Source organism: Panthera onca, chromosome F1, assembly GCF_046562875.1.
Source record: "Panthera onca isolate mPanOnc1 chromosome F1, mPanOnc1 haplotype 2, whole genome shotgun sequence".
In the NCBI taxonomy this organism is placed as follows: domain Eukaryota; kingdom Metazoa; phylum Chordata; class Mammalia; order Carnivora; family Felidae; genus Panthera; species Panthera onca.
Window position 1 is genome coordinate 24,704,236 of NC_138355.1, and position 24,583 is coordinate 24,728,818.

At 36.7% G+C, this 24,583-nt stretch overlaps 1 long non-coding RNA gene across 2 annotated transcripts in view; it reads left to right on the forward strand.

The window, feature by feature from the left end:
• LOC144614942 (uncharacterized) overlaps positions 1-17,533 on the forward strand; it is a 38,708-nt gene extending 21,175 nt beyond the window's left edge. For both annotated transcript variants that reach the window (XR_013553264.1, XR_013553263.1), the window contains one exon: positions 17,458-17,533. This is a non-coding gene — a long non-coding RNA (uncharacterized LOC144614942). The remainder of the gene's footprint in view (positions 1-17,457) is intronic.
• The last annotated feature ends 7,050 nt before the right edge of the window (positions 17,534-24,583 follow it).

Genomic DNA, 24,583 nt, shown 5'->3' on the forward strand with positions numbered 1-24,583 from the left:
TCTCGATATTTTATTTTGAAATATAATTCACCTAAAAGTGAATAAAACATATTTTTGCATCTGTGGTAGGCAATACTGTGGCTCCCAAAGACGTCCATGTCTTAATCACCAAGACCAGGGCGCCTGGATGGCTCAGTCAGTTGAGCGTCTGACACTTGTATATGTCTCCTAATAAAATAATATATTGAATCAATGAATAAAAATGCTCATGGCAAACCTTACAGATGAAGTGGGCGTCATCCGACCTTAGCCTCACTAAATGAAAGTCAACCAGACATATTCTTATGGTGTGATGAAATGTGAAGAACAGGGTCTCTCTCACCTATGCAATATTGTTACCAATAAACAAAGCCACTGAATTGTATTGCTATAGTTTGAACTGTGTCTCACTCCACTCCCCAAAGTCACATGATGAAGCCCTCATCCCCAGTGTGATATTTGGAGGTGGAGCCTTTGGGAGGTAACTTCAGTTAAATGAAGGGAAGATGCTTATAAAGGGATTAGTGCTGTTTTAATGAGACACCAGACAACTTGTTCTACCTCTCTCCGTGTGTCCACAAAGGAGAGGTCATGTGAACACGCAGAGAGATGGTGGCCGCCTACAAACCAAGAGAAGTCTGAGAATGAAACCTATCTTTCCATCAACTTCTTGAGCTTTCAGGCCCCCAGAATTGTGAGAAAAATAAATGTTTATTGTTTAAGCTACCCAGTCTATGGTATTTTGTTATGGTAGCCCAAGCAGACTAAGAATAGATCTAGTCAACCTAGTCAAGCCACTAGGTCCAACTGCTAGTTTACAGGAAATATGGAGAAAAAAAAAGAGAAAAATGTAAGTAGTATTCACGCAACTTTGATACAACAAATACCCAGTTTCTTCACAATTCAATGGAAGGGAAAAGTAGGACTTTGGTGGGGGTAGGTGGGTGAAGGACACAGTTACAGAATAAAAGCAACTAAAAGACAAAACCAAATGTAATGTGTGGGCTTTGTTTGGATTCTGACTCTAATAAACAACTGTAAAAGTTCATTTGGAGAATAATCTGGAAAATATGAATATGAACTGGGCATTAGATGTTATTAAGGAATTATTAAATTTTTTAGATATGATAGTCACAAAGGGTTAAGTTTTAAAAGAAGGTCTTTATCATTAACGATACGTATTGAAGTATTTATAAGTAAAATTACATAATGTCTAAGATTAGCTATAAAATACTGTTTACTCCAGCACAGAGGAGGAAAAGGTGTGGGACAGATGAAGGAAAATTGCTAAAATGTTAATTGCTGGATCAGTACTAATGAATTTACCAAACTATTATTTCTATATGAGTGAGATTTTTGTGCATGATTTAAAAAATCAATAAAAAATGTATTAAAAATCTAGAATTAATCAATAACTCTAGTCTCTTACCAGAAAATAACTCCTGGGTTTCTAATAGCTTCATATTAGTGCTGTAACAAATTACCACAAATTGAGCAGCTTAAAACAATACAAACTTATTATCTTACAGTTTTCAGATCAGAAGTCTTATAATCAAGAAGTCTGCAGGCCAGCAGGGATACATTCCCTTTGGAGGCTCTAGAAAAGAACTTTTTATATTTTCTGGAGGCCACCTGCATTCTTTGCTTTTGTTCCTCTTTCCATCGTCAAGGCCAGTAAGTATGGCGTCTTCAAATAACTTCCCATCTCTATCTCTGCTGCTTTCTCTCTCTCTTTGTCCCTCTGTCTCTGTCTCTTTCTCTCCCTCTTTCCTCTCCCTCCTCTTTCATTTCCTTTTATGACTAAGACCTTCCTGTCTCCCTCTTCTAACCCTTATGATTATATTAGGTCCATCCAAATAATCCAGGATAAGCTTCCTGTCTTAGGATCCTTAGATTAATCACACCTCTGAAGTCTATTTTGCTTTGGGTTTTGTTTTTTGCTTTTTTTGGGGCGGCGGGGGAGTGGATTTTGTGACATCTATTTTGTCCTACAAGGTATTATATTCACAAGTTAGGGAATTAGGGCATGGACATCTTTGTATTATATTCACAAGTTTAGGGAATTAGGCCATGGACATCTTTGAGGGCCCATATACACTTGAAGATTACAGAAAAAAAATAAAGAAATTTCCAGATTTATTGAAAAAAACGAGAGGCTCTAACACATGGTAGCAACCAGCTGAACCAAGGAGCAACTACTTTCATTCAATTTGCCATCGATGCTACCACTGCCTACTGCCTTACAACCAACCTGTTTTACTTTACATTAATCTGCCTCTGCCTATATTTGGGTTTCTGATATCTGATTTAGAATGAAGGCTATACACTGAAGAACAGAAGTAAGTCCTGAATATCTGGAGCACAGACACAAAGAGAAATCAGATTGGAAGCCTGATTGGAGCAGGCCTGGTGTGGTCAATAAAACTTAAAGAGTCTTGAGCAGGGAAATTACATGCCCATATTGGAGTTTAAAAAACAGACAGACAAAAAACAAAACTCTTCATGCAGAGTGAAAAAGGGATTGCAAAAAGTGCTTTGGAAGCTGAAGACTAGAAAGTATCAATTTGGATTATTCTATCAAGTTTCAGATAAAAACCAAGGATGAATTTCAAATTTTGTGCAGACTTGTTTTAGTCTGATAAAAAAAAATGTCCTTGTGACTCCTTAGCTTTTTCTAAAAACAATAAAATATAAGTTAGTCATATCTTGAAAAAACATTGACCAAAATTATTCTAAAATGAAGGGGGAAAAACTTGCATAAAAAGTGAAAATCCAGATGATAAAACCTGACTGATAAAAGAAAACTTTCCCGTATGTTACAGAAAAGTCTTCCCCTTACTCAATACAGTACATCCTAGTATTATCCAAATAAACTTAAACTCATACAGACACGCTGAAAAAGTTATAACTCAGAATGACCCACGGGGCCTGTTTCCTGTTAGACTCTATCCCTGGTTCTGCTCTCTAATTTTATTTGAATACATTTCAGCAATGATTCATCTTGTGAGTCTGCCAATAGTCTTTCCTACTGAGCAAGTGGCATGTACTTCACGTACTTTAGCAGGAACACAACTGAGAATTTACTCACATGGCTTCCAAATACCTTATTTGCTATTCAAAAATAAGTCATACTATTTTTTTATTAGTAATACGCTTCTCCAAGACCAAATATCATATGACAAACAGTGAAACTTAAAATAGCAAAGGAACATTATCTAGGGATGACTTTGCCCTACATTTTGGGGACCTGGTCTCCTTCAGTGAGGCCCACTGCCTGGGATCTACGTGGAACCTGTATCTGGTATCCAGGGTAAGCCATCACCTTCCAGATCCAGCCTGGTCCAGTGGGTACCATGGCATGTCTGACAGTGTGACAAATACTCCTTTTTTGGTAATTTTTATGCCCTAATACATTAGCAAGATTTTAGTCAAGACCATTATTTCATTATTATATTCTCACCTACTCCCTGTCACCCTCATCTCCACCTCAAGACTCAAGTCTGAAGTCTATGAATTGCCGAAGTAAAGCAACAATAATAATAGCTAATATTTATTAAGTCATTATGGGTCAGAGGACGTTCTAAATGCTTTGTACATACCAATTCATTTAACTCTTACAACCACCCTATTAGAGAAGTAGGTAGGTTATCCTTTTTACAAACAAGAAAACTGGGTTATATAGTGGTAAAGTCCTAACTTGAAACTTTGCTATTAACCACCACACTCTAACTCTAGAGCCCATACTTTTAACCTCTATTTTACAAACATTCTGCTGTATTCTGATTCACCTTTTTTCTGCAATATTTAACACAGCATTGGATGTGCTCTTTTCTGGAGGGCTTCTAGGCTCCTCATGGACACATCCTATCAGTCTACAAGTCATGACAGATGTAGCTGGATAGCAGTGGCCCCAACTTAAGTTCAAGCTGGGATCCCTACTTTTCCCAACCCCTAGGTAACAGCCACCCACAGATCTTCCTTTGTCCTTCCTTCATCTCCATCACGTCCAATAGATAACTTGATTTTTTGCTTCTACTTACTGCCCATATTGGAGATAACATTCCTTCTTCAACTGGGGATGAGCAAATAAAGAATCTTCTCTCTTCACTGAATCAGAAACAAGAAACAGAAAGAATCCTCCTTCTCCACACAAGTATCTTATGGAAGTTTGGTTGGCAGCAAGAACCATGTGTTCCTATGATCCAAATTTCCCAGCTGCAACTATTGTCCCCTTAGAGAGAGATGATTAAGCCAAATCTAGAGTCATCTCTTAACACTGTTTTTCTCCTTAACCTTCTCACTCCCATACAAGCAGCATATTTAAATTGTTGTTGAATCTATCCATTGCTCTCCATGTCCATCCTCATTAATCTTATAAAGGCAAAATTATCTCTCACCTGAATTACTGAAAATGTGTTACCTGGTCTCCTAGACTTCCCTGCCTCTGCCATGCCATTTCACTTTTCACACTCTAGCTAAAGAATATTTGTAAAGAGCAAACTTACTCAATTTATTCCCATGCTAAAAATCCTTCAACGACTCCCCATTGCTCTTTGAATAAATAAAAGATTTCCAACATAGCTTTCAATGACCTGGCCTTCATTTATCTTTCCAGACTCATCTTTCATCATCTGTCCCAAACATAGCCCTACATTCTCTTCCATTCTATCACTTGTAACTTCTCCTTGTTTTGCTAAAGTAGTATCTTTTTTCTTGCCTACTGGTGTTTGCACATCTTTTCTCCCACCCCTCTCACTGTCCCTTTTCCTTTGTCATACTAGCGTATCCATGTTTTCGTGTGTGTCTGTATCTCCTGGTACTTCCTCATTGTTTTCATGGCTGGTTGCATTTTCTTTGCTATTGTTTGTATAGTTTATATCTCTGGCTAAACTGTAAGCTATGCAGGAAGAGGAACTATTTTACTTTTATTACTATTGTGTCCCTAGCACCTATTACAGTGCCTTGCAAATAATAGGCACTTGGTAATCATTTATTGAATGAATGAGCACATGAGTAATCTGTTACATTACAAGTTAAATAGGTTTCCATGGATCTATTTGAAAGCTAAGCTTTCAAATTTACGGAATAGTTTGTTAATAATTTGGCATTTTGACCCATTTTTCCCATTTGTTTATTTAGAAACAGAATGTATTTTTACATAATCATCTCTTCCTTTCTTCACTAATGACTATTTCTAAATTTCCTATATTTGCTAATTGATTAGGAATATAGAATAAAACCATGGTCCAAGGTAGAGAAATCAGAAATGGCAATAAGAACTAGAAAAATTGGAAAATGGAAATATTAAATGTTATTTATAAAGTGTTGTCAAATTACCTGGTATTTACTGAGTGCCTAACAAGCACAGATCTCGGCACTTAGGAGGCATCCCAAAAATACAGGTTGATTTTCTGAGTGAACGAAGCAACTTTTCAGAGTAGTTTTATCCCAATGTTCCTGATAGAAAAGGATATTGACAGTCCTTAGTGCTGATACCTCTCTGCCTACAGAATCGAGTCTAAGCATTGATTTTACAATTTTTGTTTCTAGTTCTCATGTAGAATAAGTGTTTTGTGGGATCTTCCTCCTACAGAATTCCAACCTATAGATAGGACAGGTGCTTGAGGCACTGTGAGTCTTACAGAAGTTTTAGAAGTTCTCTTAGTGTCTTTCTGGCAGGAGGAGTGGTTGGATAGAGTTACTGTGGCCAGAGCTGGGAGCTAGGAGTAGTGGGCAGCCAAGAAGAGCTGGCTTGCCCTGAGACTCTGAGGGCAAATGCTGTACTGCTATTGGGATACTGAGGCTTAGGCCAGCACTGAAGTACTGAGTTGAGCCTTAGAGGTGATCAAGATCCTTAGAAGAAACTAAAATGATCCTTAGCTTTTATAACCCCATGGGTACTGGCAGAAGCACAGATCAAATCCTCTCTGCTGGAACTGTTGCCTAATATAGACCCACTGAAATGCCACATAGTAAGATAAGGCAATCTGATCACAAATAAAGGTTACATAGAAAACAGCAGTTAATGTTATTAAAGTCAGAAAAACAATAAAGAACAGATTCAGATCCCTAAGATTTTCTGTATAGAGTATAAGAAGATAGACTTATAAATTTTGGGCAAACATGTATGAAATGTTTAAAGAAATAAAGGATTTCATCACAAGATAATCAATTAAAAGCTATGAACCCATATATCTGAGGGTAAGTCAAACGTCTAAAAATGAAAATATAACTGTTGAAATTAAAAGCTCAATCAATAGTTAGGCAGTAAGCACATCAGCAGAGAGAATTGATGATATATTTTGAGAAATTACACAGAATGCATCATAAAGAGACAATGATATGGGAAATATGAAAGAGATGTGGAGGATAGAAAGAGAAGGTTAACACAGACCCAGAGTTCCAGAATAAGAGAATAGATAGAAAATAGAGGCAAAATGTGAGCACATAGTGGTTGTAATTCTTTAGATATAATAAAAACATAAGTCTCTATAGAATCTCAATATATTCCAATAAAATCCTGCAACCATGAGATTACACACAAAGGAATGACTGTTGGAATGACAGCAACAGAAATAAAGGAAATCAGAGAGATAGGATAATTTCTTCAAATTGTTGAGAGACAAAACTATCTTTCAAGAATGTGTAAAATAAAGACATGCTTAGATTTACCAAAACTGAAAGGCTTTATTATTAAGAAATCTACACTAAAGCAAATAAAGCAGTAAATGTGTGTGTGTGTAAATCAAAGCAAATATCGACTATGTAATTTAGAAAGAGCAATGTTGAATTTATGGAGCTAAAGAAAAGACAAGAATAAAATCCTAGGGGCAGCTGGGTGGTGCAGTTGGTTAAGCAACCGACTTCGGTTCAGGTCATGATTTCATGGTTTGCGGGTTCAAGCCCTACACTGGACTCTGCACTTATAGCATGGACCCTGCTTTGGATCCTCTGTCTCTCTCTCTCTCTCTCTCTCTCTCTGCCCCTCCCACTCTCTCTCTTTCTCTCAAAAATAAATAAACATGTTTTTTTGAAAAAAGGAAAGCCTAGACAAAATTATCAGAGTGGGAAGGAATAGAGTTAAAGTGTTATGAGGCTTTTATATTTGGGGAGGGGTTAAGATATTAATTAATTCCGATTTCTTTTTTTTAAAGTTTATTTCTTTTTGACAGACACAGAGAGAGCAGAAGTAGGGGAGGGGCAGAGAGAGAGAGAGAGAGAGAGAGAGAGAGAGCCTGACGTGGGGCTGGAACCCACGAACCATGAGATCATGACCTGAGCCAAAATCAAGAGTCGAATGCTTAACCAACTAAGCCACCCAGGCACCCCTAATTCATTGAAATTTCTGTTAATGATTTTCTAGTTCATACAGCATTCCTACTAAGAAATAATGAAAATTACCAAACACATTATAAATAAAACAACACTTTTTTAAGCATTGAATATCTTAAAAGACAGAAGGGAGTTCACTGGCCAAGTTTTGGAAGAAAGCCTCCATTTGGAGAAGTAAAGAAACCTTAGAGCCCCAGAGCTGCAAAACCTATAACTGGTATGTAGCAAAAGAAACAAAAACAAAACAAGAGTGGTAGACAAGAAAACAAGATACAAAGGCAAGAAATGGGCATTAATTTTCTCATTCAATAAATATTTATCATGCAGCTACTATGAGTACCCACTCTAGGTGCTAGGCACTATTCTAGGAGTTGCAGAAACAAAAGAGAATAGAACAGATATGCAAAACCTTCAGATACTGGTAAAATGAATCACACAGTTTTTAAAAACAAGTATACTTGACATGTTTAAGGAAATAACTCACAAACATACAAATATGTATGGGAAACAGGAAATCATGAAAAGTGACATAGCTGATGAGAGAAACAACTAAACAGAATATCTAAGAGTGAAAAATAAAGTGAGAGAAATTTTAAAAAGCAATCAAGATGGCAAATAGGCACATGAAAAGATTCTCCACGTCATATATCATCAGGAAAATATAAATTGAAGCAATGAGATACTACTACACATCTGTGAGAATGTCCAAAATATAGAGCAATAATACCAAATACTGACAAAGATCTAGAGCAACAGGGACTCTCATAAACCTGCTGGTTGGAATGCAAATTAGTACTGCTACTTTTGAAGACGAATTGGCAGTTTCTTACAAAACTAAACTTTTACCATATTATCCAGCAATAATGTTCCTTGTTATTTACCCAAAGGAGTTGCAAGAAGCTTGTATAGCAGCTTTATTTATAATATCCCAAATTTGAAAGTAACCAAAATGCCCTTCAGTAGGTGAATGGATAAATAAACTATGGTACATCCAAAGAATAGGATATTATTCAGTGCAAAAAAAAAAAAAAACACAACAAAAAACGAGCTATCAAATTATGAAAAGACATGGAGAAATCTTAAATGCATACTAGTAAGTGAAAGAAGCCAATCCAACAAAGCTACATACTGTATGATTCCAACTATATGACATCATAGGAAAGGCAAAACTATGGATTCAATAAAAAGATCAATGGTTGCTAGGTGTGGTGGCTGGCGGAGAGGGATAAGGAGGGAAAGATGAATAGGCAAAGCAGAGGATTTTTAGGGCAGTGAACATACTCTGTATAATGTGGTAATGATGGATACATGTCCTTATGAATTTTTCCAAACCCGTAGAATCACCAAGAGTGAACCTTAAGGTAAACTATAGACTTTGGGTAATTATGATGTGTCAATGTAGTATACATATATATATACCATTCCTGAGTGATGTTCATAGTGGGGGAGGTTATGAATGAGTGTGAGCAGGGAATATATGGAAAATCTCTGAACCTGCCTGCCTTTCAATTTTATTGTGAAGCTAAAACTGCTCTAAAAAATTCTTTATTTAAAAAAAAAAAAAAAAGACCCTGTGTATCTCTATATATTTGCCTGGCACAGAAAAAGGTATGAAAGGATACACACTTAACGTTGATTACCTCAATGTGGATTTGAAGGAAGGAACGAAAGGAACAATGAACTTTTTCTCTATGTAAAAAAACAAAACAAAACCAACCAAACAAACAAACAAAAACAATGGACATAGCTGGCAATGATTGGATATAATGTAAGAAATAGCCAGCTGGTGAACTACAAGAGAAATTAGAAGAAATAATCCACAACACAGGACAGAGAAATGAAAAATAAAATGGAATAAAGCAGAAGTGAAGATAATAGGTGTGAAGGAGACCATGAAAATGTCCTTATGTTTGATTAGAGAACCATCAGAAGAGGAAAGCAAAAATGGAACCGGTTTAAAATTTGAAAAGATAAAGGCTAAGAATGTTACTGATCTGAGGAGAGATAACAAACCACAAATTCAAGAAGTCCAACAAATTCCAAAAGATAATTTTGTTAAATATACACTTACATGCATCATAATGAAATATCAAAACCCAAAAACAATAAAGAGTTTTCAAAAATCAAAGGAGCCACAGCTACTCTGAAGCTGACTTCCCATCAGCAACAATGAAAGTAAGAATAGATCTCATTTATTTCAAAAGTAATGCGGAAAATATCATCAGCCAAGACTTGAATAAAGTCTTCTTCCCTGTCTGTTTAACTGGTCTGTTGCAATTTTTCTTTTACATATCCTAACATGAGTTGGAAAATAGACCCACTTTTTGTATTTTCTTACAAAGTTTGTGTAACTGGCACTGTTTCTTCCTTGCGTGGTTAGCAGAGGTAAAACTCACCAAAAGAGTCATCTGGGCCTAGAATTTTCTTTGTGGCCAAGTGTTTTGACTAATAATCCAATTTCTCCATAATTTTATTATCTGTTGATACCTGCAACATTTATAGTGATAACCTCTTTTTCATTCTTAACAATCCTTTTGGGGGATTTTACTTTTTTATAAAATCAATTCTGAGAGATGTTTGCCAATTTATTAGTCTTTTCAAGGGACTAACTACTGCTTTGGTTAATCACAATTGTATATTTGTTTTCTATTTCATTAATTTTTTACTAACTAAGGTTTACTAACCTTCCTTTTACCACCGTAGAGTTTAATTTGCTAATCTTGTTTCTAATTGTTAGCATTACTGGTCCAATGACTGATTAAGACAATCTATAACCAATGATAAAAGTTTAAAGATTTATTCTTGTAATCTTAAACAAGACAAGGATAGCCATTACCACCATGTCTATTCAACATTGTACTGTAAGTCATGATCATTCATAAACATGAAAAAGAAATGAAAGGTATAAAGGGTTAAAAGAAAAAAAAAGAAAGAAAACTGTTATTATTCACAGATATTGTTGCTCATGTAGGACATCTAAAAGAATTTTCAGGAAAATCATGAGAATAAGAGAATCTAGTAAGGCAACTAGATACAAATCTATACATAAAAATCAGTTGAGCTTTTATGCAGCAGGAACCAGCTACTATAAAATTAAATTTTAAGTAGCTATAACTTTCATCAGCATTAAAACATTTTATCATCAAAATGCTTACTTCCAAAATATATACAAACTACTCCTAGAAATCAATGAGAATAAGGTAGACAAACCAACAGTAAAATAGGTAAAAGAACAGAATAAACACTTAGCTAAAGAGGAAATTTAAATGGCCAACACAATAGGAAAACATGCTTAATCTTTTTATAACAATCAGCATTTTAAAACCACAGTGATAATACCACTATACAATCTCCAGATTGGCAAAAATTTTAAGCTACCAATAATACTATGTTAAAGATGTTGAGTCACAGGAACTTTTATTCACGGCAGACAGGAGTATAAATTGCATCGACTAGTTTGGAAAATTGTTTTCCATTACCCATTACAGTGGCCTTGGGTACACTAATTCCATTCTTAAAAGTTCAAGGATATGGTGCATCAGCATATACATGCAATAATGTCCTTCATCACATTATTCACAATTTTCAAAAATCAGAACTAGCCCAAATGGCCATAAATAGTTGAGTGAATAAACAAGTTGTGATATAGTCATACAATGGAATATTATGCAAGAAAGAAAATAAACCAACCAACCATAGTTGGAACTTCATACGAAAAAAATGAATGGATTTTAGAAACAAAGTTGAGGGAAAAAAGCAAGCCAGAAAAGAAAAACATGCAGTATGGTTGCATTTATATAAAATTCAAAAAGAGTAAATCTAGGGGCTCTGGGTGGCTTAGTTGGTTAAGCATCCGACACAGTTAGTTTTGGCTCAGTCATGATCTCACAGTTTGTGAGTTCAAGCCCCACATTGGGCTCTGCACTGACAGGGCGGAGCCTGCTTGGGATTCACTCTTTCTCCCTCTCTCTCTGCCCCTCTCCTGCTCCCTCTTTCTCAAAAAATAAATAAATAAACAAAAATTTTTTAAAAAGAGAGTAAAACTAAAATATATTCATTTTGGATGTATATACAACTGGTAAAGCAAGGAAACTTATCATAAATTAAGGATAAGGGTTACTTCTAAATAAAAGGGAGAAATTTATAATTGGGATGAAATAGACAAGAAGTTTCTGGAGGTGCTTTTTATGGTTTTTAATCTGAGTTGTGCACAGGTATTTGTTTTGTAACTATTAAATAGTAACTATGCTTTTTACACATTTCTATATGTGTTATACTTCATACCTTCAAATTGAGTTTAAGAAAATACTATACAAGGTAGGCTTTAAGAATGGGTAGTAAAGTTTTGAGTATAACCACAAAAGAATAGAAATTAATGCAAAAAAAGCCAAGTCAGTTCAGAGGGTAAAAAATGGTCCTAGAAAAAGAAAAACAAACAAAAAGATAAGAATGCTAAAGAAATAAGCAGAGGGGGAAAAAAGACAAATAAAATTTTTAAAAATAAATAAGGTAGTAGAATTAGACCCAACTATATGACAATCAAAATAAACATAAAGGAACTTACATGAATATCATCAGTTAAAAGAAAGACATGGAAAGATTGGATTAACAACAAAAATAAAACCAAAATATAGTTCTGTGCTGTATATAAGAAAGAAAGTGAAAGTAAAAGGATAAAAAACGATGTACGGGGCAAATGTTAATCACAAGAAAACTGAGTTAGTCATGTTAATAAGAGATGAAATAGGCTGTAAAATAAGAAATATTATTTGGAATAGATCATCAGAGCAGTGGTGGAACTTCACGCAGGTTCAAAAAGTTTCTTTTTCTACAAGTTAATGTAACAGGTCCAACATCTTCAGACTCTCTTCTTTTCAGTTAAGATGTCTATCCTAATAAAAAAGCCACTGAGATTATATATGGCATGCATGTCACACTACCCTTGGTTCATTCCCCACTCTTACACTGCCCTTCTCAAAATAGCCCTTAGAAATTCATTCTTCACATACATGAATAGAAGAATTCTAAGAAGTGAAACACAGAGAATTCAAGTGAAGCATGTTCACAACACCCACCAATAGGCTATTATTCTGTCATTGTCACTTAAAAGCAAAATGAAGAATCCAGATCAGCTTTTCTTGAAATTATATGTCTTAGAGACCCTATCATTTTTTTCTCGCAAGTATTTCTGTTATAGAGCATGATGAAACTCCATGTTATCATTCATACTATGGAGAAAAGAGCACCACTAACTATACTTTGAGGCCAAAAAAATCTTTAAGTTTTTGTCTTAATATAAGTATAATGAATACTGAGTAAGGAAAAAATATATATAATTATCCTAGGTAATAGGATATCATAAATAACTTCTCAAAATATAACAAGAATAATTCAATTTTCAAAAACGAAGACAAATGAGCCAAAGCTATATTCTATGACTCAATAAATAAAACTTTTTTTAAAAGTTTATTTATTTATTGGGGCTCTTGGGTGGCTCAGTCGGTTGAGTGTCCAACCCCAGCTCAGGTCATGATCTCCTAGTTCATGAGTTTGAGTCCTGTGTCGGGCTCTGTGCTGACAGCTCAGAGCCTGGAGCCTGCTTCACATCCTGCGTCTCCCTCTCTGTGCTTCTCCCACTTGTGCTCTGTCTCTCTTTCTCTCTCAAAAAATGAATAAACATTTTTAAAAAATTTTTTTAAGTTTATTTATTTGTTTATTTAGAGAGTCCCAAGTGGGGAAGGGGCACAGAGAGGAAGGGAAAGAGAAAATCCCAAGTAGGCTCCAGGCTCGGTGCAGAGCCTGATGTGGGGCTTGAACTCACAAACCATGAGATCATGCCCCTAGCCAAAATCAAGAATCGGACGCTTAACCAACTGAGCCACCTAGGCACCCCTACTTTCAAGACCCCTAAATCAACAATGATGCATCAGAAAAATACAAATAAGCTTAATAAAATCTCAAATATGACTAAAGCTATAAATAAAATGGGCAGTTAAAAATAGTGAAACATTAAGCCAGAGGCATTTATACAAAAACACTGGTAACCTAATCTGATGTTGAGACTATAATGCCCCAAGATGAATTAATGTGTGTTCCTGAAAATTCACATTTAGTAATAAAAGGCATCTGGAAAAAGACTAGCTGTCAAGCCGGAACAATTCTGGGACTTCCATTTCTATATGAAAGTTTCATACCACTGTGAGACTATCAAAGGATTCAAACCAGGATATTCAGACTCTGCTTTTAATGGCTATTTCTATATTGTAAACAAATGGCTCTTATTCTCCATTCATCAGAAAAATTTCAGGAATTAAAATAACTATTTGTATGAATTCTTATTTCAAAAATTTTTTAATGTTTATTTATTTTTGAGAGAGAGAGAGAGAGACACAGAGCATGAGTAGGGGAGGGGCAGAGAAAGGGAGACACAGAATCCAGTGCAGGCTCCAGGCTCTGAGCTATTGGCACAGTGCCAGATGCGGGGCTCAAACTCACAAACAGTGAGATCAGGATCTGAGCCAAGGTCAGACGCTTAACTGAGCCACCCAGTCGCCCCTATTTTTATGAATTCTTAAGTTAGATAACATGTACTCCAAAATAGGAGCCTTCTGCCAATGTTTCCAGAAAAATTATATGCCTGTGTAATTGCTCAGACTGCCTTAAGTTTCCAATCATTCCCTCCTTTCACTTTCAGCTCTGTTTCAGCAATGAACATAGGTTAGTAATAGCTCAGTAGCATTTTACATTTTTTGCTTAGGGCATCTTCTCTTGCTGTGGGCCCCAATCAAAGCTGTATCTTTTCAGATCCTCCAGTAAATGGTCAAAGCAGGATACACAGGGTAGATATATGTTTCTTTCAAGGCATGCCAATTATTAGGTCTCTTTCTTAGTGGTACAGGGCCAAAAGCACAGCAAGTTGTTTTTCTCTTTGGTGGAGATATCTTGGCATTTCCCAAATGCACTTTAATGTTACAGCAGGATCTGACATCAAGGTTGTCTGGTCTTTCCTTTTTCAAGGGGATCTGATAGTGTAAACAATCAGATTAGGGAATTGGCTAAGGGATATGATCATGACTTTTTCTTTTCAAGGCTTAAGTAAGACCTCTGTTTATTGAACCAGGAGTTTTTTGCTTTGTTTTATATTATGTGATTGTTCCACTCTCAATTTTTTCCTAGGGAACTCATTCATAATCTAGTAGTCATAGCCAGACAGGCCAGTCTGATGATAGTGCCAGGCCCACTGCCTATTATGGTCTTGCCTTATCTCTGCCACCCCCATGGTGCTTCTCATTTCTAATGCAATATTTCATGGCAGTATTTCTGGCCTACAGCTATTTTTTTTTTTCTTTTTTTTTTTTTTTTTTTTTTAAATTTTTTTTCAACGTTTTTTTTTTTATTTTATTTTTGGGACAGAGAGAGACATAGCATGAACGGGGGAGGGGCAGAGAGAGAGGGAGACACAGAATCAGAAACAGGCTCCAGGCTCCGAGCCATCAGCCCAGAGCCTGACGCGGGGCTCGAACTCATGGACCGTGAGATCGTGACCTGGCTGAAGTCGGACGCTTAACCGACTGCGCCACCCAGGCGCCCCTGGCCTACAGCTATTTTAAACAGATGTTTAAAAACAGATCTTTTAAAGATATTCATACTTCCTTCAACATATATTTCAGATGTTTGTTGAAGAGACTATGATCTAGACCCTCTAGATTTGCCCATTTTTATAATTTCTAAAATAAGATATTCTAACACTTAACATCCACCTTTCTCTGTTGAATGCATTTTTAAGTGTGTTTGTGTATGTGTGTTAACCAAAAATGTTAGAATCAACCCAGCTAGTCTATTTCATATAGAATCTCGGGTATGTGGACCATACTGACAGATTCAGTAAAACTAAAATCACGCTTTCTCCTTAGTCAAGCATCTAGAAAATCTAGTCTCATGTATATTTCCTACTTTAGAGTTAATATACATTGGCATGTTCCTGACTGCCATTCTTTTGTTATATAAAATTTTACTTTCCAATATTGATTTTGGACTTTGGGGCATGCCAGGGTATAATTCTAATTAATGGTCTAAGAGCGAAAAGATGTGGGGCATGAGAAAGACTGTTGACTTCTTTCTCAATGTGAACTATCTTCAGATGAAGGTATATAGGTACCTACAAGCATGAAAGAAAACAGTTTTCAGACAGGAGAGAAAGAAGAGTCACTTCTCTGTCAAGAAAAACTTTGGAGCTTCAAATTACTCTGATGCCTCTAGATCATTTTTTTCCTAATGGATGCCTTAACTTTCACATAAGAAATCTAGCAAAGTTCTTTTTTTTTAATGTTTATTTATTTTGAGGAAGAGAGGGAGGGTGTGCATGGGCACGCACATAAGAGGGGCAAAGAGAGAGGGAGAGAGAGTCCCAAGCAGGCTCCATGCTGTCAGTGCAAAGGCAGATGCAGGGCTTGATCCTATGAACAGTGAGATCATGACTTGAGCTGAAACCAAGAGTCAGAGGCTTAACTGACTGAGTCACCCAGGCACTACAAGAAATCTAGCAAAGTTCTGGTACTAGTAATTAGTGCTCTCCACCAATTATTTCCAGTTCTCATTCTGGGAAAAATTGTACTTCTTTGCCACCTCAAAGTTATGAAAGGCCGTATGACTTCCTTTGGCCAAATATATTTGAATAGAAGTGATGTCTCCCACTTTCCTTCCAAAAGCTTTAAGAGCCACTTCACAATTTGCCCCAATTTCTTTCCTTCCCTCTGCTACAGTCACCAGCAACGATCCATATAATGGCTCCTACATTAGCCTGTGTCCTGAAGTGAGGGGAGTGCAGAACACAGCAGCCAACCAACCTGCAATGGATTTGCAGTATGAGTGATGCTTATTGCTTTAAACCAGTTAGACTGTGGAGTTGCTTTGTTATTATAACCTGGCCTATCCTGACTGATACAACTCTGATAACAATCCAATAGGTACAAAATAGAGGAGATTCTTTCAACATTTTCATATAAATTCCTTGAGTTTAATTTTTTTAACGTTTATTTATTATTGAGAGACAGAGAGAAAGAGCTTGAGCAGGGGAGGGGTAGAGAGAGGGGGAACACAGAATCTGAAGTAGGCTCAAACTCACCCCCGACGCAGGGCTCAAACTCACAAACTGCGAGATCATGACCTGAGCCGAAGTCGGTCACTTAACCAACTGAGCCACCCAGGCGCCCCTAAATTCCTTGAGTTTACATCCACTTTTCCAAACTAGTACTTTAATATTTTGAGTCTACCAATTCCGTTGTCATTATTCACCCAATGCCATCAAGAGCCTCCCTACCCTGCCATCCTTGAATTCCTCACACTCTATATTGTTCCATGCAAGAAATTGTTCCAAGCCTTCACACTTTATCTTTTATTGAGATTTGTTTTTCCAGATGACCATAGGTCATAACTAAACTGTTTTATCAAAGGGTACCATACTTGATATCTCATTCTTCACTGATGATCTATGACATGAGATTCCTCATCACTTAAATTTCTTGGTTGAAAGCAGAAGATGCTGACTCTGGCTAACCTGTAAAAAGGAAGTTTATTGGAAGGCTATTGGGGTCATGCAGATAAGATAGGAAGTTAGGGGACCAGACTTGGCATGGGAAAGAAACCAAGGGAGGTCTAGAAAACAAGGAATGAAGAATCAGGTGGAAGCAATTATCCTAAAGCTGGCATAGCTGTTGCTGCCCTGATAGATGTCTGGTTATTCTCTCTGTCCTTACACCACTTGTCCAGAATTCAAATCTTGGAAGAAAATTTTCAATTAGAAGAACTTATATCACAAGCTCACCCACCAGCAGTTCCAGGGAGTGGGAGAGGAGTGGTCTGGCCTTTCAAGTTTCATTGTTAGAGGCATAGGCTTGAAATCCTTCCCACCATGGTTACACACGTTGGGAGGAGGCAAATCCCCCAAGAAATCAGGTTCTACTAGGGAGGAGAATGGATGCTAGGCAACAACAATACCAAAAAAGATAGCTGTCCATGAGAGAAGTGGGAAAAGGAGAGAATAATATGGTCCTTAATAAAAGAAAGTTTTATGGCTTCACTGTGTTACTAGGTTACTATAGGAACTCAGGAAGTCTTCACTTACCAAATGCATTTTTTTCCTTGCAGGATCATGTAGCTGAAGGCACTTTGGAATAATACAAACCTTAATTCAAACCATGGTCTGTCGTTTACTGGATATTTGGGGGGGAAGTTCCTTAATTTCTTTGAATCTCTGTTACATCCTACAGTTGCCTGAGGATTCTGAGTGAATATATATGGAAGACTTGATACACACCCTGCACTAAACAAACATTAGTTTCCACCCCCTGTGTCTTCAGAGAAAAGGACCAATAAGGATGTGTGTGTGTGTGTGTGTGTGTGTGTGTGTGTGTGTGTGTGTGTAGAGAGAGAGAGAGAGAGAATTATTTTAAGAAATTGGTAATTATTTTAAGGAAGATGCACTTATGGAGGCTGGTACGTCCAAAATCTTCATGGTGGGCTAGCATGCTGGAAACCCAGAGAAGAGCCGATACTGCAGTATCTGACGAGGTCAGAGACTTTTGCTCTGAGGAGGTCAGTTTTTTGTTCTATTCAGGCCTTCAACTGACTGGGGGAGGCCTACCCACATTATGGAGAGCAATCTGTTTTACTCAAAGTCCACTAATTTAAATGTTAATCTCATCCAAAAACATCTTCACATAAACATCCAGGATAATGTATGACCGTATATATACGAGCACAGAGGTACAGCCAGGTTGGCATATAAAAATTAACCATCATACCATGAGAGATGCTATAATTCAGGAAAATAGTCTTCCTTCTTTCTCTGCATTCAGTACAATATTTTTTTAAGGCTTTTAAAACCAGTTGAGCAAGGGATGTCTGAGACTGGGCATATAGCAATGGTGGGGATGGCAGATGTGGGCCATTAAACAATAGATCCCAGAGGGTAAGTACTCAAGCTTTAGAAGAGGCTCATCCTTAGGGCACAGTCCTCTGCAGACCCCTTTCTCCCCTCAATGATAACCTTCACCAACACCAACTCCTACAGCAACTCTTGAACCTGATCAAGAATGAGCTGATCATCTGCAAGCTTGTGACTGTCCACTCCTGGAACAATGCCAGAATAGTACTTTGCCCCACTATAGGGCAAGCATGTGGACACAGATAAGCAAAGTGTTTACTTCCAAAATTCAAAAGCATGAGGATGACATAGATGATAAAGATAAGATTTCTGCAAAGACTTCTCAGAAGATAGATTGAATGCAAGAAGACTAATGGCTATATGTAACATGGCACATACCTAGAGATGAATAAATGTTGAGAATCAAGATTCTCATGAAACACAGCCTCAAGGTAGGCTGAAGGCAGACAGAGCACACAAGAGTCTTTTGAATGGGAGCCTGGGTGGCTCAGTGAGTTAAGCGTCTGACTTCACCTCAGGTCATGATCTCGCAGTCTGTGAGTTCGAGCCCCATGTCGGGCTCTGTGCTGACAGCTCAGAGCATGGAGCCTGCTTCCAATTCTTCTCTGTTTCTCTCTGCCCCTTCCCTGCTTTCTCTCTGTCTCTCTCTCAAAAATAATAAACATTAAAAAAATTTTTTTTTGAATGGCCATGCTGAGGCTGTCTGTACTGCAATGAAGAGCAGCTACAGACCAAGAAGGGAAAGATTATCCAGACTCTGACCACGAAAGAAGAAAGTAGGAAATAAATTTCCTGTTTCATCTGTACATAGTGGCTTCATTAACAATAGATGATCTCCCAAAACCCAAGCCTTTATCTGGGGAAAAATGGCTAAAGAAAAGAAACAGAATATCTGAGGAATTTGATAAGTGATCAAAATAATATCATTAAATGAAAATTAATGTAATATTTACATTTAATTGTAAGAAATTGTTATTATTTGACCACTTTTAACCTACAAAAATGGCAAAAGTGCTAAGAGTCAAGGTGAAGCCAAGGTACCATCAGTAGACAGGCAAACCCTGTCCTATAAGTTATTATATCACCATTCTAAATCCAAAGAAATATAGTTGTTAGTTCTGAAAGGGAAGCAGACTTGAAAATGTTACTACTGACAATTCAAAATTATAAAATCAGGGCCTTGAGATCAACAGAACAGCTAGTAAAAATGGTGCTGATGCAAAGTACAATACATATCACACACACTCGTGCAATAGAAAGAACTCTTTCTCTTGCAAGTGGAAAGTTGTTTTAGCTAAGCAAGGACTAGACTCTGTGGGCAAGGATTAGGGGTTGGGAAGAAGCATACATGCACATGTATATGTACATGTACGTGTACAGGTGTGTTTTGTGAGTGTGTATGTAGGGGTATGTGTGTTTATGTGTGTAAGTGTATTATGTGTGGGCACGTGTTCATGGGTAGCTATGTATGCATGTGTATGTGTGTATAAGTGTAGGTTTACCATGCTGACAACACGGAGCCTGGTTGGATTCTCTCTATCATCTCACTGTGCCCCTCCCACTCACTCTCTCTGTCTCTTTCCCAAATAAATAAATTTTTAAAAAGTGTAGGTTTAGATATAGGTGTGTGTCAGGTCAAATTTTCTAGTCATGATATTTACAATATTACAAATAAACCTTAGACTTTATCATCTTATTACTGTAGGTCTAAGTGCTGTCTTAACTTGGTATGTGTGAGGTTATTTTTTCCAGTCATGATATGAATGAGATTCCAAAGAGGAGAAGGCTTATGCCTCATTTTCCCATTACTGTAGGTCTAGTGCTGTGCTAAGGTCTCCCGTGGACATACAAGGCAGTTGCAGAATTGAGTCTCTCCCTTACAGATGGGAAACAGACTGTATCTGAACCAAGTCCATCTTCCTTCTTTCACCTTCTCCTTGCCATTTCTTTACTTCCTCTTTCCCTCCCCTCCTTTCCATCACATGTTGGCTGCCCTAAGGGGAAAAGTTGCTCCTGCTCCAGGTAACTAATGAGTTTTACATCCTCTCCCTCGGCCTGTGGCTTCTGGAAGCTGATGCACTGGTTCCTCACAGTACATGAAACCTGATGAGATTTACCAGTTTAACTGCTTTACCAGTTGTTGTTTTGTTTTGTTTTGTGCTCTTTCACACAGCTTTCAATTTTTCTCAGTTGTATATGTTCCTTTTAATTAAGGAAGCTTGATACATAAAGTGTTAAATTGATCAAGTACAAAACTGAAAGGTTTGACTCTAAAGAATTCTTAAAAACAGCATCATGTGTTTCTCCAAAGCACTTATTATCTAAGATTATTACTTCACAAAGATCTTTTAAGCTTTGCAAATATCACTCACAGACCAAAAGATTAGACTCAGGAAAAGAGAGAATGGACAAAGTCCAAGAAAATACCCTTGATCTGGATAACGCTACAATGTTTTGGAAGCAGTACAAAGAAAAATGCATAATACTAGTATTGTACTACAATGCCCAGATTATGAGTCTGATTATTGCATTAATCATCTCATTTTCAATTCAGACTATTAAGGGGATATTTTACAAAAATGAATTTGATTAATTTGAAGTCTAACAAATTCAAAAGAGGCAAACTTTAACTCGACAAGTATTTAGCATGTACTATATGCCAACGTCTGTGAGAAAAAGAAAATTAGTATAAGGGAGTAAGGCTTTACGGAGTTCAAAACATTTTCTGGGATGTAGAAATTCCAATTTTGGTAGCAGCCCTATGAAACCTTGGTTCACAAAGTTTCACTAAAGCTAGACATTCCAACATACTTAACTCATGGCTTTGGAGACTGCTTTAAAAAAAATCTCTGCCAGGAACATGCACACACCTACGAAATTAACAAGGGAAGTAGCCATCAAAGAAACCTGTGGACCCCTGCTTGGGTTCTGCAAATATTGAGAAAACAACCACCTTGAGTTCAGGGAGGACAGAAATGAGTATTCTCTGAACCAGTCTGTCTCAACATGCAGGCGTTCCAACCCCAAACCTGCTCTCACAGCTCCCCTTTCTGTGGTCATCATGATCCTAGATCCCAGATCACATGGCCAACACTGCCTCCCTGAAAATCAGTTGCCTCTTTGGCAAGTAGGCTAGCAGTACTTGATTTTATCTCTACAAGTTTCAGAACATGAGGACCTATTCAAGTAGATCCTTTCCCTTCTGATTCCACGGGTTCCCATCACAGCACACAGTTCTATATGAATGAGCATGCATTCATTGTTGGAAATCTGACGCTGGAGGAAAAGAAACAGAGACGCCCTGCTGCCTACTCAATAAAATGATATTGTTCTCCCTGAATAAATAGAACAAAAGAAACTGAAGATTTGACTTTCATCCCTGAGGATCCTACATATAGAGGAGAAAACCATACATATAATATGAAAGAGCCCAAGGATAATTAGAGAAACAAGAAATGATAACATTGTGTTGGATAAAAAGTGCTGTGGGGAAGGGGTTAAAAGAATAACCAAAATGGTATGAAATGAATATGAGAAAGCTTCCTGGAGGAAAGAACATGCATTCAAGGTAAAGGAAATGGAATGGACAAGGAGACATGGAGACAGAATTCCTTAAGTTTTAGGCAATCTTAATTTTTATATTTTTGACAGGCATATAACAGTTTTAGAATAAAACGAGTTCTGGAAAGGTATGTTTATTTATGTATACACCGGTTTGATTTGATGGCAAAGTAAAATGCAGAATTTTGATTCCGAGTAGTAGTTTTGGTTATGAATTCCAGATTTTAAATGAAATCAGCATTGGCAACCTGTAAGTCTAAACTCATAAATGTCATTAAACTTATAGCATTGACACAACCTTAATTTGGGAGAAATGCCTGGACTTTGCCTTTTGATTTAAAATATTTTACTTTTCTCTCTTCTTTTTTAATAGTAACTTTAAAATCTAACAAATATTTATGTTGTATGTTTTGGAAAAAACAAATGGTTATACCAGAAGTACAAATTTCACCTTACGATATGAATAAATACTGTAATGCTTAGAACAAAGTGAGGTTGCACAGCCACGGGACTGAATAAATCTTCATTACTGGAAATGTCTAAAAATGGACTAGGCAAAAATTTAGAAGAGTCAAATGAATTTTTAAGGTCCCTTCTCACTTTGATTTCAAGATTCCGTAGCTCTAGCTGAGAGCTTTCCGTATGAATAATCTCCTTTATTATGCAGTCTTCAGTAGAGGTAAAAAATTCTGCTTTATACCACCAATGAGTTACAGCCAGGGATTCATGGCACTGCCTAGCATTTCACAAAGTTTGACTCTGGGGGCATATATATTACAGTATCTGGAGTATTTACCAAACTTTTAGATTTCTAGGTCCCACTTTAGACCTACTGAAGAATCTTTACAAGTGAATCCCAGAAATCTACTTATTTAACAAGCTTTCCAAGTGACTGATACAATACTATAATTTGTAAACCACTGCCCTAATCCTTAACATTCCTACTGAAAAGGCAGATCAGTAAGGCCTATTTACAGTTATGACTGCAGTTATATAGTCATCTGTTCCTTAAGGAGTGAGTTAAGCTTACAAGCATCTCAAACAATTTTAAGCATCCAACCACCTTTGGAAAGTAAACTTATTGCATGTAAAACGTTCCTTGACCTTTTCTTTATAAGAGGCAATTTTTATTTTGATGGGCATTACAGTCACTAACAGTAATCTTTCTCAACAAAGAACATTGAGTGAATAAGGCCTCAGTTATCAGCAGTGTCTGGTTAAGACTCAAATGTATAAATACTTTAGCCTTTTTCATTTCTATTTGATGTTGGAAAAGAATACAGTATTCAGATCACATTTACAACCTAAACCACAGAATACAATTTAAGAAATGCAAGGGAGGGGCGCCTGGGTGGCTCAGTCGGTTAAAGCGGCCGACTTCAGCTCAGGTCATGAGCTCGCGGTCCGTGAGTTCGAGCCCTGCGTCAGGCTCTGTGCTGACAGCTCAGAGCCTGGAGCCTGTTTCAGATTCTGTGTCTCCCTCTCTCTGACCCTCCCCCATTCATGCTCTGTCTCTCTCTGTCTCAAAAATGAATAAACGTTAAAAAAAATTAAAAAAAAAAAAAGAAATGCAAGGGAATTATGTTACTTACCTCCATTTTACTATAAAAATATTAACTATTTGGTTGTATTAACAAACCACTACCACTTTACCATCTGTCCTATGATTTATAATAACAACTGCAAATGTGAGGATTCTAGAACCTCACCATTTGTCCCACTATAATTCTTCTTAAGTACATGCCAAAGATTTAATTACAGCATAATGAAAATATAGAATAGTAAAAACCTGGCTAAATTAGGCTAATTGAGGGAAAGCTAATCCAAATTGATAAAAAGATTAATCATTAAGGCCTTTATAAAATATTATTTCCAATAATAGATATGACATCTAATTTTAAGTGTGAAATACTAATAGTGAGCATACATAACCTTTTTAGATAGAGTAAAATAATTAATATTATACTTTTTGTAAGTTAAGTTTTTTGTAAATACTTTCTACAAATAGACCAGGTCCAAATCCTATCTGAATTAACACAAATTCCAAATCAAAGGATTTGATTTATCTACTTACCTGTCTTTTAGGTTTTGAGAGTCAAATTATCATGTATGTTAGTTACCTTTCATGCCTGCCTTAATTTATCTTCTAAGGACTTTTTTAAAAATTAGGATAAGATTCTAAAATTCCCTTTAAACAGAAAACGCAATTTCACCTTTAAAGCACTTTCTGTAACAAAACTCTTGGGTACAAATTAAACATAATGAGCATTTAAGTTTACAAAATCTTCCCATGAAAACATTTGGAAAGGTCACTTCAATTTATGAGAGTACATTTTGCCAAAGTTAGGAAGATCTTAAAATTTACAAATTCTAAGTTTTAATTGGCTACTGAAAGCCAAGCCTCACTTCTTCCAGAAAAAGAATAGGTTTTAATTTGAGGGGATAAACAAAATCAGAAGAGAATATAATTATTCATAGAAAATACTGTATTAGAACCCCATTTCAGAGAGAACATAGAAGTAAAAGAGTATATGTTTTGTGAGAGGTTTGTTAACTTGATTTAACTTCATAGACATCACAGAGCTGATACGGGAGCAGAGAGTTAGTAAGATGGTGGAGCATGATGTGGTCGACAAAATAACACCTCAGAGGGATAAAGCCCTTGTTTATAACCTTATTCTGTAGCTTGACAGTTGTTATCACTTTGGACAAGTTACATAATCTCTCTAAGCCTCAGTTTCTCCCTTTGTAAATGGGGATGAATCA